Source organism: Moschus berezovskii, chromosome 7 (assembly GCF_049115385.1).
Source record: "Moschus berezovskii isolate FMDL1 chromosome 7, NW_MosBer_1.0, whole genome shotgun sequence".
NCBI classification, from domain to species: Eukaryota; Metazoa; Chordata; class Mammalia; order Artiodactyla; family Moschidae; genus Moschus; species Moschus berezovskii.
In genome coordinates this window covers 71,683,619-71,698,115 of record NC_142466.1, presented here as the reverse complement: position 1 = coordinate 71,698,115, position 14,497 = coordinate 71,683,619, and the positions used below count along the sequence as shown (strand labels likewise).

Sequence of the window (14,497 nt, the reverse complement as noted above, 5' to 3'; positions counted from 1 at the left end):
CCCTCTCCATCCTCCAAGGCTAAGGCAGTAGCCAGCCAATATAACCCAATCTCAGATTCTGCACACAGGTTCATGGAACAATACTCAATTAATATGGTAATGCTAAAATTCTCCCACATGGTTAAAAATTCTTTCAAAACATCAGTGTAAAGAGTATCATTACCACAGTTTATTTAAGTATTTCCCATGTTCAGACGGTTAGATTATTTCTATTTTTTACTATTATACATGATAAGCCTCTTTATTTTCACACCTTTATCCATAAGTCAAATTCTTCACTTTTTTATTTAGGTAAACTTTTTTAAGTCACAGTAAACTTAAAAGTACACAATTCAAAAATGTACAGTTTAATAACTTTTTATCAAGTCGACACTCCATAGAACCACCACCCTGATCAAGAAACAATATTACCAGAACCTGAGTTCCTGTTGTACCCTCCTGTTGCACACCTGCTCCCAGGGTAACATTATCCAAACCTTCAAAACCAATAGGTTGAATTAAACATACTCACATACATCTTACTGATATATATATGTAATATTCAAATATAAATATATACTCACATGTATCTTATATGTATATGTATGTATATTTGAATAATACAAATCACACACACATATATATTGTGATATATATTTGTGTGTGTGTGTGTGTGTATGTGATTTGTATTATTCAAATATAAAATTGTACAGATCTTGCATCTGGTTCTTTTTACCTGACATTTTGTTTGTGAGATTCATCCATGTTTTTGCTTCTCGCAATAGTTTATTCATCTCCATTTCTTTTGTATTTTGTTCAGCATCTCTACTTCTTAGCACAAGAATTAGGCTACTTCAAGCTACTCCATCTTGGCCAGAAAAAGAAGTCCACTTATTTCTTTTGTTAAATTCTAAGTAGAATTTCTGGGCAAAAAGAAACAAGCAATTTCTTAGGACATAGCATGCTACATTCTGCTAATTACTTTCCATAAAATTGTGACAATTTTCACTCAAGAAAAAAAGTTCCAATTCTTTTGAGAGATGAGTGTCAGAAGTTGTCCTAATAATAAAAACAATTTAAAATACTAGTTATAATATTTTACGGTGTGTTTTAACTAATATATGTTATAAATACTAAAATGCTGATTATTGTTTGGTCACTCAGTCCTGTCCAAATTTTATGACTCCATGGACTATAGTCTGCCAGCCTCCTCTGTCTGTGGAAATTCCCAGGCAAGAATAATGGAGTGGGTTGCCATGCCCTCCTCCAGGGGATCTTCCTGACCTAGGGATCAAACCAGCACCTCCTGCCTTGGCAGATGGATTCTTTACCATGAAGCCCCTGAAATGCTGATATCACATATTATAAGACCCTATTAGCTAATTTATTACTAAGTTCTTACAGAACTCTGTAAATTTTATTACTGTCCTGTTTTAAAGATGAGGAGACTATGGCTCAGAAAAACTGAAGTGACCAGCTAAGCCAAATGTTTAAAGAACATCAGAGCATGGACTTGGGCCCAGGTTCTCTGCCTCCACAGACAGTCCTCCTTACCCAAACCAGGGTGTCTTGTCTAAGTTACTGAAGAAGTATATCCCAGACACTGCAGGACAAAAAAACTGGATGGAGAGGGGCATGTCACCCCTTGGTATGGAAATTAGCATCCATCAAAGCCCAGTTCAAATGTCACCCCCACTTCCTCATAGGAGCCTCCCCGCATCCACCCAAGTGGAGCCCCACGCCTGTACCAGGAAGGGGCTCTTGCCAGTGGGATACTGAAATATCTTTGCTGGGACCATTTAGTCCAGAAATTTTAAGTAGGAGGCATACATTAGTAACACTCTTTCCCATAATTCCAATGCAGACATAACTAATCAATCACCCTCTAGGCACAGTCCAGCCCTCTGAGCCCATCTCCACCTCTCCTAATATACTGACCTCATCTCTGTTCCTTGAACACACTGATTTCCCATCCTACCTTGCAATCTGCACATCTGCCACAACCAGATGGCCTCATGCCTGGACCCATTTTGTCACTGAGGTCTCAGCTCAAATACCACCTCCTCACAGAGGTTTTAGCTGACCTCCCCCCCAGTCTAAAATAGCATCAGTCTCTGATTTATCTTTTGTAATATCATCATCTTTTCAATGTGATGTATTTAGTTGTCTGTTTTTGTTGTTGTTACTGCTGCAATTCCCTGAGAACAGAAGTCTCTTCTGATGTGTTCAACTATCCCCAGTACCTAGAAGAGTCCCTGGTACTTAGTAGCTGCTCAGTTAGCAGCTGCTGACCGAGTTAGTTAATAAAGATACATTTTTTAGTCTTTCCCATCACAGCATTATGACCATTCTCTGCCAGTGACAAAAATTGAGACAAGGGATAAAAAGTTTCTTCTAAGCCTAACTTCTTTGACACCCCCATATTACAGATGGGGAAACCAAAGCCCCAAACAAGAGGCATGTCGTTCTTAAAGCCAAAGAATGAGTGAAGGGGAGAGCTGGGACTGGTACCAGCTTCTCCCACCCCTTTATCCTACCACCCCTCCCCACCACATAGTCATGCTGGAAAGAGTTGTCATAACTCACCCACAAAGCAGAAGAGCAGGCCCCACGTGCTCGAGGAGCTTGTCTATGGATTATGCACCTAATTACCGGCTGCCTTTTTTTTCCCCCATTCTGTGGGTAAAAGTCTGATCACATGTAAGATTTTCCCTGTGTTTCCGTGGATACAAAACGATCCTAATTTCAAACTCCCTTGTAAATGACAAATGAGTGAGCTTATTTTTACTAAAAACAAGGAGAATCATACATGTGAACTTAATAAAATCTAATTTGGGCAATTTGGAGCTCATAAAACAAAATCTGTATGTTAAAACTAGCAATTAGCTTTGTGAAACAAGCTACAGTGAATCTTTGGCATTGAGGAGTTGGAAGCCAGAAGACTCAGAGATAAGGAAATGTGACAATAATGTGGGAAAGCGGAACAAGCTGGAATAACACAATTCTCAGTGTCGGATGATTCAAGTTCAAGACCCCAGATTACCACTTTGCTTTATATCCTTGAGCAAATCACTTTGCCTCTTTAGAACCTTGTGTACTCTTTTTTTTAAATGAGGTTAATAAAACTTCCTTTATTTAGTAGGATGGTTGTACAGACAGATAAGAAAATAAAAAGGGACTTCCCTGGTGGTCCACTGGTTAAGACTCCATGTTTCCATGCAAGGGGCACGGATTTGATCCCTGGTCAAGGAAGTAAGACCCCACATGCCACACAACAAAAAGAAAGAAAGAAAGTGAATGGGCATGAGCTCTGTAAAAGTAAAAACTAAAATAATTTTTATTTTATCATCTCACCCATCTACATTCTTCCCAGCAAGGAGGGGAAAGGAGGGTCATGGACAGTATAACCTGGGTCAGGGGATACAGGGTGAAGTGGCCGGAGGGCAGGTGTGTAACCTTCCACATTCACCATGCATTAAGGCATCAGGGACCTATGAAAGGCTGGGGGTGGGGGGAGGGGTAACTCCCAGAGGTGGTTTTCAGGAAGCAGAAGCAAATCCACAAGTCAGACTGAGCCTGGGGACTATCTTGTCTCCTGACAAGCGGTCACCAAAGCCCCACACACCTGTGTCTCTGACAGATCCCTTTCACATACGGGTCTTTGCCAGCAGGATGTATCCTTAACCATTTTGCAGGTAAGAGAAATGAACCTCTGGAACTCAGGTCCCACAACTAGGTGGCCCAGTCCAGAATCAAGTCAGGTTTTCTGATTTCCCTCTCCTGGCTGCTCACCCTCACCTCCCAGGGCTACAAAAGCACCTGACTGTAAGGCCAAGAACCTGGTCTCTTGGGTTCCTTCATCTTCCCCAAGGGTACTCGACACTTCTATCGGAGCTGCTGGAGTCACATTCCCAAAGAGCAAGGTCTTTATCACAGAGGCCCCAGCAAGCAGCAGCTTTTCCCATCCCTTCTCCTGAGCAACCACCACTCCAGGCAGAAAGTAATTTTTTCCTAGTGCCTTCCCAGAAGCAAAGTGGATAATTAATTGCACTGAATAACACATTAAATATACTAATAATTGGGTAGTCACAGCAAAATGATTACTTTGAAGAAATATTACTGATTCCCTGTTGTACTTAACATTTCTCCTTATTTATCATTACCATTTTAATCAATAATAGTCACAATACTAATAAATCCATCTTAATTTTAATTGTGTTCAATTGGATGTACCAGTACTTGAGTATTCTGAGCATACTTCATTATTTATATTAATTTAAGATCACTTAAAGGCAAATTACAGAGTTTGCACTTTCAAGTGGGTAGGTAATTATGACAAAGTTTCTCCAGATTCAGCATTTTCAAGCACTGAGGATGGTGAGGTGTCAGACACCTGCCCTTTTCTGTTAATGTGAGGATCAAAGATGGAGAAGATGAAGGAAGACTCTCAAAGTCCCCACTTGAATTAGCATATCCTGGCCCTTTAAAAAAAAAAAAAAAGGCTGGGGTCTCTGAGAGTATGATGAATGGCTCAGCACCTTTGCCTTTACTTATGCTATCTCATGGTTCCCTGGTGGCTCAGTGGTAAAGAATCTACCTGCCAATGTAGGAGACGTGGGTTCAATCCCTGGGTCAGGAAAATCCCCTGAGGAAGGAAATGGCAACCCACTCTGGTACCCTTGCCTGGGAAAGCTCATGAATAGAGGAGTCTGGTGGGCCACAGTCCATGGGGTCGAAGAGAGTCAGACCCAACTTAGTGACTAAACACCAACACGCTGTCTCGTCATGAACTCAGACAATAACATGCTGTCTAGTCATGAACTCAGCACTCATCTGTTCGTCCACCAACATCAGGGCCAACTCCACTCTAGGCACCAGAAGGCAGGGAGACTGAAAGAGGTTCAGAAAAAGGGTGGCAGCGACCAACAGGCAGATGAGTGGATAACATGCAGTGGAAGGGCTCAAGGAGTGCTTCTAGAGCAGAGGCATCTTTCTAGGTCGTGGAATGGCCAGGGATGGGGCAGCAGATCCCATTTTTGGCAAAGAGCCAGCTCCAAGGTTTCCAGCAGAATGAGGGTTTCCAGAAGTAACACAGAGATGGCAGTAGGTAAGGACCAGAACAATAGTGGCAAGGCAAAACTGGACCTGGAACATGGCTCTGATTGGACTGCTGGGGATTAGTGATGCCAGAATGAAGGAGGAAAGCCAGGAAGAAGAAGTCAGGTGTAAGAGGTAAGATGAGTTTCCCTGCGCTTAAAGGGCCAGGGAGCAGCCAGGTGGAAACACCAGCAGACAAAACAGAGATGCTGACTCAAGCCCAAAGGAGGGGTCGGCACTACAGAGAGAGGTCTGGGAAGCCTCAGGAAGAGAGTGCCATGGGAGATAAGGGGACACTGTGGGCCTCATTTCACAGGTATGTACATGCTAATGTCCACAGCCCCACAGTCTGCAGAGCGCCCAGTCTAGGAAGCTCCCTCTCTCCTTCTCTGCCCAGGTCCTAGCATGCAGGGCATATCTTTTTAGTCAAGTTGTCTTGAATTGAAACTACACAACAGCTGTGTCGTCACTGGCCACCTTCTGTGAGAACATCTGGTGCCTAAGGGGGTGGGTACAGGGGCTGCATGCCCAGAGCAGTGGTCCTGAGAGCCGTGGGTCTGTGTGGGCTGTGTCTCCACGGCCACTCTGCATAGCTGGGGCTCTGGAGTCCGGGCTCTGGCAACAAATTGCTAGGGTGGTTGCAACTGATGCTAACGATTTCTAGAAACCTAGAACTTGAGGACGGAGAGGAATTCAATGGGAAAGAGGCTCCACCTCCTGGTAATAATTCAAAACCAACATTTCTTCAGCGCTTTACAGTCGATAAGCTATGTCAGCTTTTAAAATCTCAGTTAGCTCTAAATCTTGACCTGAGTGTTGGTTACCTGAGTGTATGCATATATGAAAAGAAAAATAATCAAGCTTACAATTAAGTTTCAGGGCACTTTATTCTGTTACTTTTATGGCATTAAAAAACTCTAAACATTTAAGTGGATAATAAATAATATCTCATTTCACCCTCACAATCATCCTATGCAGTCAGCATCTTTGTTATCCTCGAGTGAAAGAATCTGCGGGTGGGTGACTCACTCTAGATTGAGGGCTGGTGTGTGGAATGACAGGGAAGCTGGAACTTCTGGCACAGATCCCTCTGGTCTGATTTGGATGCTGGGGAAGATACCAACATTTACAGGGCTTGGAAGGGTGGAGGAGGGAGCGATCTTGGCACCAAAAGGCCTTGTAGAAGTCTTTGGGACCGAGGTCTACTGTCTTCACCAAGCCCTTTCTGTCCCTAAGATCCAGGTTTGGCCTGGGGAGATATTTTTTCTGCATACAGGTTACTTTTTGGATAGAAACATGGATTGGGCAAAATTCCAGGAGTCTCAGCATCTCACTAGTCCTCCAAGTTGCTCCCCACTGGTCTCTCAAAGCTCCCTTGTGTGTGTGTGCAAAATGCACAATACAAAAGAAAATCAACCTGAGGTTGCCAAAAGCTTAGACGTCACAACTTATTGTTCATTCAAAAGGGAGCAGCAACCAAGCATCAAAATCTTCCAGGTCCGGGGACCTCTGGAGGGGAATTGAGCTGACTACTTCCTTCTCTGCCTAGTGTGGGAAACAGACCCTTAAAGCAAACAAAGGTAATAAAATATGAGAAGCCAAAGAAGATGCAAAATACGGTGGGAACCTTGAGCAGAAAGTAACCAGTTCAGCCAGGGAGAGTGCAAGGGGTGTGACTTGAGCTAGGCTTCTATGTATAAATAAAAGTTTAACAGGAAGGAAGGAAGGATGTGCTTAGGCAAATACCCAGAGGTCGAAGACTAGGTGAGGTTGAGGAGGGAGGAGCTGGGGACGAGTCTGGAAAGGAAAGGAAGGGGTCAATCAAGAAGGACCCAGCAGTCTGGTTCCTCAATCTCTGTGTCCAAGCACCCATTCAGGGTACCCCTGTGCCTCCCAGAGGCTGGAAAGTGAACCCCTAAAAGTGTTTGCAATCCAGATGTGGCAGCCTTCTGTTCTCATCTTCATGACAACAGCCAGTCACTACTCGCCACAGCCCGAAGTGGAGCTGTCCAGCAGCGCTTTTCACGTGGCTTATGGCACTGCCTTTGATACTCGGGAACTTTTCTCTCAGGAGTCTGAAAAAATTAGTCCACTTCGCTTCTCTCCAAGTTTCTAGCCTCAAGATGGGATTGAATCTCTGTCGGCTATCAGCTTTCAACGTGATGAATGGGCTCTTGGTTTCTGTATACATGTCTGGAAGGTCCAGATCCCCAAACAAGGCAACTGATCCACCTGGGGGAAATGGCATTTGACAGACATGAGGGACACAGACCGACCCATGGCTCCCTGGGGATTGGGTTGCAGACAGGCCTCCGACAACAAGAAAAAAAATTTTTAACATCTTTTTACTAAAACTAGATGCTCTTGAAACAATATTCTCCAGGCTTGAGAGACCAGGGATTTATTAAGATATCAGCAACTGACTCTGAAATAATTCACACTCATAGACGTATGTTCTTTCTCATTCATTCTCCTCCATCCCCCTTCACCCAGCCAACCCCTCTCCCCACTTAACCTGATACACTCCAGGTAGAGCAGAGAAAGCTCTGGACCTGTGATCTGAAGATCAGAGTTCAAATCTCCTCTCTGCCAAGTTTACTATGAGGTCCTAGGCAAGACTCCCTAAGGAGCCTGTCTTTCAACCTGCAAAACTGATGTGATAGCAGCTCCCCCCAGGGTTGATTGATACATTATTCATCTCATTCACTGTATACCTCTGTGCCATACCCTGTTCTAGAGCCTGGGAGCTCAGAAGTGACTATAACCTGTGCCTACAACTCTAGAGGTCCAACAGAGAAAATAAGTGCCCTATTGCTTTGCAAATTACACCACCGGTGCATCTTAGCTACCAATGTTAATCTCAAAACGCTTGCAAGAGAAAACCACTATCCTGTTTTGGATTAAAGGCTTGGAGTTAAACCTGAGTCACTATCTGACAAGCACAAGATCCTTTCTAGCCTTGATTTTTTTTCCATCTGTTAAAAAAAAAAAAAGGAAATGGGATTAATAGTTATTTTGGCTGTTTGAAGGAGAAGCTGAAATAATGCACCCAAAATCGTTTTCAGAACTGGCTGGTACATAGTAAGGGCGGAACCAATGTTAACATGACGATGATCATTTTAGGAGCATGAGATCTAGCACAGCTATCCCAAACCAGTTTCCTTACCGTGAAGGGGATGAGAATTCTGCCTTGGGTGCCACGTGGTGCCATGGGTTTCTCTGTTTATCCCTAGAGGCTTCCTTTCAGCGTCTTCTTCCCCAGCAGCTGCTCTGTCAGCAGTCCATATGCCGCCTCAGCTACAGAGCAGCTTTCAGCACAGGGCTGCCAACCCTGTAGAAGAACTTTGACGAGGAGTTCAGGGGCACGCACGCTGTCATCAATCACTCCGCCCCCTGCTCCGCCAGCCTCCGGAGCCCTTCCTGGAAACGGAAGTGGGCAGGCGAGCGGCAAGCAGCTGGGCCCGGTTCCGGGCAGGGTATGCACGTGGCAAGGAGGCCAGCTGGAAGAACAGGAGGGGACAGATGCCTTGGGGGCCCGGATTTGTTCCTGCAGGAAGAATGCAAGGAGCTAATTGTCTCATTACCCGGGAGTGATCTCTCCCTGGCCCTGCCAGGCCGTGTGGAAAGAACTTACCAGTGTGTGCATGTCAAGAGTCAGTGGGCGGCTCTGGGAAGCGAGCAGGAGGCCGCTCTGGGCTTGTGTTTCTCCTTAGCCTGTGCTGCAGAGCATTTCTAACTCTGGGCACCCAGGCCTTGGAAATACTGCTTCCAGAAATTCAGCCACAATCAACTAAGCTCCACATCCCTTCAGCTTAGTTGATTGCTGGAGAAAACTCCACCTTGTGTCTCCCTCTCCCCTCTCATCACACTTGACATGAACACACACACACATACAAAACCTACCTTATACCTTATTTAATACTTATATCTGATCATGTACCCTGAGCAGTGATCTGATTTCCATTCCATTCCTTAACATATGAAAGTGCCTGAGTCCTGGCCTGCCTCTTTTCTACACTGTTTCTTAGCCTTTGCTGTCCTGGCCCCCCAGCTCTGTAGCTTCCTATGTACTCAGCCTCTTGTATCTGTCCATCATGGTCAGCACCATCCTTCAGGGGCCAGTTCAAAATCCACCTCTTCCTTAGGCTTTCATTACATGTATCTCCTTCCTTGCTACCTCTAATTTCAGACTGCCTGGTATTAAAAGAAAGTTAATTGACCTTCAGTGCAGCTCCTCAGCTTTTATAGATTTCCACCCACATGCCCCCATCTCTAATTCCTCTGTGACAGCCCTGTGAAGTAGGCATGCAAGTACAGTTCCCCCTATCTTACAGTGTGATCAGATGGATGATGCAAAGAATATTTACAGCCCATTCCAACATGCTGTCTGCTTTGGGGGAGCCATTGAAACACAGGAGACTAGACCTTACTTATCTACCACCCCTTGGAGACTTAATTCTGGAGTCCTGGCTGTGGACCACTGCTAGAATCATCCTTTTATGCTCCTGTCACCCGTTAAGAGAATTCTGGCCTCATAATCTCGCATCCAAGACATAGATGGGTTTATCAGTGTGTCTGACTTGCAGGGACTGCATGTAAGAGAGACACAGTTATTGTGTTTAACCAAAGAGAAGGAGCTAATTTTTTTCTCACTTAAATCTGTATGGCCACCTCATAGCTAGCTGTAAGATGGTGTTCACTTCTAGCCTCACATTCATGTTCTAGGAAGAAAGGGAAAAAATTAAAAGCAGCAGCAGCAGCAAGATAGAAGGGATAGCACCTACATCAGAAAAGCAAAACTTTCCTGAAATACCCAACACACTTCCACTTACATTTCAGCGAGCAGAATATGTCACATGACTATCCTCAGCTGCAAGGGAGGCTGGGAAATGTCATTTGGTTGGTTGGGCATATTGCCAGCCCAAACTGTTTTGGGGTTCTGTTAATACAGAGAAAAAGGAAATGACATAAATGTGAGCTTGTGACTTAAGATGTGTCTTCCTCACTAGGGAATAGGCTCCATGAAGTCAGCGAGCATGGGTGTTTAAGTCCACAGTTGTATTCCCAGATTCAAGTGTAGTGCCTGGCACACAGAGGGTGCTCCATAAATGTGTGCTAATTGGTGAAATGACTGAAAGAAATGACTGCCGGAGTCATCATTTTTATTTTTATTTTTTTAAGTGTATGATTTTTTATTAAATATGTACGGTCAGGGTTTATATATATATATTTTTTTCAGTTAAAAGTATTTTTATTGAAAAAGCACAAATGCAAAGAAATGAACAGAGGAAAATTTATGCGTCGAACCTGGACTGGTCACTTATGATAATATAGATGCTACAATTCCATTCTCCCCAATCATTCCACCTTCACCCTCTCCCACAGAGTCCCAAAGACTGTTCTAAATGCCTATGTCTCTTTTGCAGTCTCTTATACAGGGTTCAGGTTACCATCTTTCTAAATTCCATATATATGCGTTAATATACAGTATTGATGTTCTTCTTTCTGGCTTACTTCACTCTGTATAATTGGCTCCAATTTCATCCACCTCATTAAAACTGATTCAAATGCATTCTTTTTGATGGCTGAAAAATACTCCATTGTGTATATGTACCAAAGCTTTCTTATCCATTCATCTGCAGATGGACATCTAGGTTTCTTCCATGTCCTGGCTATTATAAACAGTGCTGCAATGAACATTGGAGTACATGTGTCTCTTTCATCATTTTTAAAGCCTTTTAGGATCTCGATGGGCTTCCCTCATAGCTCAGTTGGTAAAGAATTGGCCTTCTATGCAGGAGACCCAGGTTTGATCCCCAGGTTGGGAAGATCCCCTGGAGAAGAAAATGGCAACCCACTCTAGTGTTCTTGCCTGGAAAATCCCATGGACAAAGGAGCCTGGAGGGCTACAGTCCATGGGGTCGCAAGAGCTACTTAGCTACTTAGACTCGGATCTAAATGGGCTCAAACGCCAGGCCCCAGATTGACTCCTGTCAACCCTTCCATACATATGCCATATTTGCAAGAGTTCAAAGGCCTCTTCCCCTCCAGGTTCTGCCAGAATCCCCCTGTGTTCTCTCTGTTATCTGGATAACCTTTAATGCCCATTCTTAGATCACAATAAATCAAATCTGCAGCAGCTCATTCGGGTTAACTGGAATATCGGCTCCATATTTTAGTTCGTAAGTTAATAGCCGATTATGAAGCATAAGATAAAGAGTACCCAACGTTGGTACATATCATCTGTAATTACAGAGACAGGATTGGGTGTGTCTGTGCATAACAATTGACTGCAATTCATGTTTTTAATGCAAGTATTTATTGCTAGATACATATCATTTTGAGGAAAGGGTGGTTTTATTCCTCTTAATAGAAAAGACACCTGCATAGATAAGAAATACCATCTTCATAAAATGCTGTGAATTTGATAAATGAATAGAAGCATAAAATTTAGCCAGAAGTGCTCTAGGATGAACAGGTTTTAAAATAGTTTTTGAAAAATTAATGACAAAGAAGAACAGGTCATCAAATCAGATGTAGAACTCCTCTTTAAAGGATTAAATTTTAGATGAACTGTTTTTAGGGAGGAAAGAAAACCAACTTCAGTTTAATTAACCAGAACCCCCAGGAACTGGTTGTGTGATCTCTGGAATCCCAGGCCAGAGGAGGTCAGGGGTGTGATGGCCTTTGGTTCCACAGTGGATTGCAGTTTCTCCAGGAACAGGGTCAGAGCTGGGAATCTTGTGCATTCTTCATAACACCTGGCAATGCTGTTAATTTGACCCATTAACAGCACTTCGTTACAGTCTGTTCAGGATTTCACTGATTCCTCAGACTCTTGATCCTTTGAGATAATGGAAGTGTAGCCTTATTAGCCTTAATTTAGGAACCTCAGTTTCCTATCTATACAATTAGAAAAAAAGCAGCCATCCTGTCTGCCTTTTCAGTGTGTAGGCTCACATAGAGGAAGGATGTGAAAACATGGTGTAGAAGGTAACACACTGTATCTGTGAGAGAGGGATTTTTAGGGTCAGTAATGATTTACGTGGGGAATATCTTAGTAGGACTGTTTGACTGGGCAATTATATTCCAAGCACTGAACATGGGGAATCAAGTAGATATCTGTGGCATGCAGGTTTACACTTGTTCAGGCTCAAATAAGGGCTTCGCTGGTGGCTCAGATGGTAAAGAATCTGCCTGCGATGCAGAAGACCTGGGTTCAATCCCTGGGTCAGGAAGATCCCCTGGAGAAGGAAATGCCAACCCACTCCAGTATTCTTGCCTGAGAAATCCCATGGACAGAGGAGCCTATAATCCATGGGGTCACAAAGAGTCATACACGACTGAATGACTTTCAGGCTCAAATAAGAAAGGACTGTTGTCCACTAACAGAGGCTATGTGATGATGCCCAGGAGTCTGGAAATCTGAGCTCTCATTCTGCATCTGACACTCTTGCTCTGTGACTTTGAATCTGTTGTTTCCATCCTGTAAACTTAAATCTGCTCCTCTGAGCAATGAAACTTCCTGATCTCTGAGGACTCTCTCCCAGCTCTAACTTTGTCATTCTGATGCTGCAGCATCCAGATTCCCAGTGTGGGGTGGGATTAGGAATGGTTCAGATGTACATGCACCCCAGATCCTCAGGCCTTTTTCAACTGTCCCTGCCCTGCCTAGGTCAGTACTTCTCCAGTGATTTTTCTCTAGCATTTCACCGCTACTCCTCTGACCAAGAACCTTCCAGAGCTGAAATGCCACCTCTGTCTCAAGCTGTGTGGGAAGGTTACTGCCCACCAACAGCATGACTGAGGGGTGTTAAGGTGACATTCAGGACTTTGTCAAAGCAGTTCCAAGAGTGTGCAAACAGGTGCTGGCTTGTTAGAAATAATTTCCGCATCTCACCACTCAGACCACATTAGTCATTCAAGTGCTGAGGAATAATATAAATTCCTGTCATCCTGGTTTATGTGACCACTAAGATTTATTCCAAGTGACAGGTCATTAAGGTTTCTTCTCTTTATATTTTTTCTCAGATTCACTGAAAACTCATATTTCTGCTCCATGTTATAGACTGCTGACAGCTCTGTTTTTGGTCAGGGAGTCAGCAATAAATCTGACTTTAATAAACTGACAAAAGATAGCTATCCCAGAGACAGTCTGAGCCCCTGTTCTACATCTCCTTTTATAAAGTCCATTTGTATTGAGACCTCTTCCACATAAAAGCCATATTTGCCATCTGAATATTCACCTCTCCCAATAGATGTTTTGCTGTCCTAAAGCTGACCACATAATCACAGATTGTTAGAGTCGGAGAGGGGGGCTTCCCTGGTGGCTGAGATGGTAAACAATCCACCGTCAATGCAGGAGACCCAGGTTCTACCTCTGGGTTGAGAAAAGCCCCTGGAGAAGGGAATGGCTACCCACTCCAAAATTCTTGCCTAGAGAATCCCATGGACAGAGGAGCCTGGTGGGCTGCAGTCCATGGGGTCATAAAGAGTTGGACGTGACTGAACATTGAACACACACACACAGAGTCAGAGGCCTAATAACAGTTGATGTGGGTAGGGAAAGATCTGAACCTCTGCTGGGGGCATCTTAATGTCTTCACTTTTTGCTAGAAAAATTGAGTTAGCAGCAAACAGATGTCTACCCTCAGGGGCCTGACCTCCCTTTCTGGTGTTTTTTGAGCCAGGCCATACTGTGCCCCCCAGAATCCGTCCTGCTTGCTCTAGGTGCAGGGTTTAGTGAAAGCATTCTCTGAAGTTTTCTAGAAAGCCTTAACCTGCTGCTGACTGCGTGGCCACAGGGAGGTCTAAAAGCTTTCTGGCTGGTACTGGAGTCCTCACCACTTTGTTTTTGTCCAGTCCCTATCCAGTTGTGAGTGCCCAGAAGGCACTTCTTCCATAAAGCAGGCATTTGGAATGATTGAGTGGATTTCAGATTAATCCGTGGGGGCTGATGTTCTGGCCAAACTCTAGAGAGCATCCCTCTGGTGGGGCTGGGAAGGATCTGACCTCAAATCCTAGCATCCCCTCCAGAAGCAGCTGCCCTGTCCTGGAGATGAAAGTCCAACCCCTCTCTTACTGAAGCTTTCAATATACCGTAGAACCTGGACAACTCCACTCCCAAAATTGTGGAGCAGAAAAACAACTTTTAGAAGATTAGCATGCAAACAAACACTCATGTTCTCTATAAACTTCTGTCTTCAAACTCTCTTATAAACTGCTGCTTCTGAGCCCTCTACAAACTCCTGTCTGGATTTGTAAATAATAACCCTGTAAAGGATTCTCAAGTAAACTCTGGAGGCAGAAATGTATAGCCATTCCCGAGGGACTATATCTACCTAGTTGAGCAAACCTTATAAAAGTTATACTGTGTGCTCTGTCACCCTTTTTATTGTTTTATAACCTCAGCCATAAAACT

The 14,497-nt window shown here is 43.9% G+C and overlaps 2 long non-coding RNA genes across 3 annotated transcripts in view; one reads left to right on the top strand and one right to left on the bottom strand.

Moving 5' to 3' along the window:
* The window catches only part of LOC148777355 (uncharacterized), a 71,085-nt gene extending 62,626 nt beyond the window's left edge, over nucleotides 1-8,459 (bottom strand). Inside the window, exon 1 of the long non-coding RNA XR_016037859.1 lies at nucleotides 8,243-8,459. This is a non-coding gene — a long non-coding RNA (uncharacterized LOC148777355). The remainder of the gene's footprint in view (nucleotides 1-8,242) is intronic.
* The window catches only part of LOC129556862 (uncharacterized), a 622,407-nt gene that overhangs the window by 557,971 nt on the left and 49,939 nt on the right, over nucleotides 1-14,497 (top strand). The gene's annotated exons all lie outside the window — the stretch shown is intronic.